The 2492-nt window shown below is 31.7% G+C and overlaps 1 protein-coding gene across 2 annotated transcripts in view; it reads left to right on the forward strand.

Annotated features, from left to right (window-relative positions):
- LOC107670370 (homeodomain-interacting protein kinase 2) overlaps window positions 1-2492 on the forward strand; it is a 106543-nt gene that overhangs the window by 86597 nt on the left and 17454 nt on the right. The window lies entirely within an intron of this gene.

Raw genomic sequence — 2492 nt, forward strand, 5'->3', positions numbered from 1 at the left:
TGCGAGTTATTGAACTCCGCACGCCTCATCACCGACCGGTCGTCAGATGTCTGGACGGGCCGGGTCACGCTTTTGCCAGCAGTGACGCAAACCTCAATTTGGATTTTTCCCATAAGAACGGACTCCATCCCAGTTCATCAGATAAAAACGGCTGATCTAATTCACAGCAAATTCAGATGAATTCATGGAAATATGCTTATGCTTGGATACACTTAATCTATAATGGATCCATGTTCATGTCCTTCACAACACCCTTGTTTTACAAGAATTACATCAGAGCCTCATTTTCAGGTCAGGTCCTCTGGTGTTATGATCTAAGTACTGACTTGCTCTGTAGTCCAGGTTACTGCACTGGGCTAGTACACTTACTGTATACTGTAGAAGCATATTTTCAAGTGTCTTTGATAAGCTGGAAGGTATTAGGCATACTAAAAAAAAGATATGAATAATGATACTAAAGCTAAACAGAAGCAATGTGAAAATAAATAAATTAATAATAATAATAATAATGCAGATAATAATAATAATAAAAGTATTATTATTAATTATACAAAAATTGAAGTAGGGAAAAAGCTGTTCCTAAGTCTGCTGGTCCTTGTCCGGAGGCTCCTGAAGCGCCTCCCGGAGGGCAGGAGGTTAAACAGTCTATGGTCAGGGTGAAAGGAGTCCTTAAGAATGCTGCGAGCTCGACGTAGACAGCGTTTCCTCTGGATGTCCTCAATAGCAGGAAGTGGTGTCCCTGTGATGCGTTGGGCGGTTTTCACCACCCTCTGCAGTGCCTTGCGCTCGGCAACTGAGCAGTTCCCATACCAGACTGTGATACAACTGGAAAGGATGTTCTCGATCGCACACCGGTAGAAGTGTGTATATATATATATATATATACAAAAATTATACAAAGCAAGCAAAGAAAGAAATGAGTTAAGGTGTTTTTGTTTGTTTGTTTATAATAAATGAAAACAATCCATTTTAAATCAAACAAATAAAAGCTAAAGTAACACATTATTAATAATAAAAATGATAATAAATAATAAAATAAATACATTTAATCAAAAAATATTACAATTATTAATTGATAAATACTAATCAATTATTATTAAGTATTGTTGTTATTGTTATTAATTATACAAAAATAAACGATGATAATAAAATAAAACAAACAAATGAAATGAAACAAATTGTAATAATATTAGTGCAGATTATAAAATTATTATTATTATTATACAAAATTACATTATTATACAAAATTATTATACAAACAACATTTGACAACCAACAAGCAAAGAGAAAATGTGTTTATTTATTTATTTATTTAATAATAAATAATAATAAAATAAAACAAATTATTTGAAATCAAACATAATAATAATAATAATAATAATAATAATAATAATTCTATAATTATTCATAATTTAATACATTATTATTATTATTATTGTTGTTGTTGTTGTTGTTGTTAATTATACAAAAATATTATACCAAATTTGCAAACAAACAAGTTAGGGTGGCCTTTATTTCTTTATTTTAATTGAATAAACAAGTATTCAATTAATAAACAATTCAATTAGTAAACAATAATAATAATAATAATTCTATAATTATTAATAATTTAATACATTATTATTATTATTGTTATTGTTATTGTTGTTGTTAATTATACACAAATATTATACCAAATTTGCAAACAAACAAGTTAGGGTGGCCTTTATTTATTTATTTATTTTAATTGAATAAACAAGTCACCTTCACTCAACAGTTGATGTTTTAGAGGCTACAGACTTTAGAACAACTCTCTCTCTCTCTCTGTGTGTGTGTGTGTGTGTTTTCTCAGTTTCCGCTGTTGTAGCACTGTCAGTTTGTATGTGGATCATCTGCACAGCTGTCTTCATGATGTGCACCTGTCTTTAAATTGTTGCACTCAGAGATACAACACTTGTGTATTCAACTGATTAAAATATAACAGTCAGATGTGAAATGGAGAGCAAGAATGATTGTTCTTGGTTTCATCATCTTCAAGAGACAGTTCACTAAGTGTGCGTGCATAACTGTTTTTGCAAGATTTGTGTACAGTAGCTATGCAGTCACTCCCTTCGCTTGAAGTTCATATTCTACATCCTGAATGATTATTTTTCCTCTCGTCAAAGATTATTTCTTTATCATGCAGCAGGGTGATGGAAAACAGAGAGAGAGAGAGAGAGAGACAGAGCAGGACTAAAATAGCATGCATAAAAGAGGACTGTGATTTGCACTGGTGACTGTCGGTTTATCTGATAGCTCGGGGAGGTTAGGCCACAGATAAACAGCATGGCGGTATGAAAAATGCGTTAGCCATCTCTGAATGGGATTTCCACTAAAAAAAGCTCTGCTGCACTGCTTTTCACCTCTGACAAAACATCCTATCAAACAATATAAGCAAATTTTTATGTCCCAGGGGTTTAATTTCATTAACAAATTTTAACAGTTTTTTATATATATATATATATATATATATA

The sequence above is a fragment of the Sinocyclocheilus anshuiensis genome, unplaced genomic scaffold, assembly GCF_001515605.1.
Source record: "Sinocyclocheilus anshuiensis isolate Anshui unplaced genomic scaffold, SAMN03320099.WGS_v1.1 scaffold949, whole genome shotgun sequence".
Taxonomy (NCBI): domain Eukaryota; kingdom Metazoa; phylum Chordata; class Actinopteri; order Cypriniformes; family Cyprinidae; genus Sinocyclocheilus; species Sinocyclocheilus anshuiensis.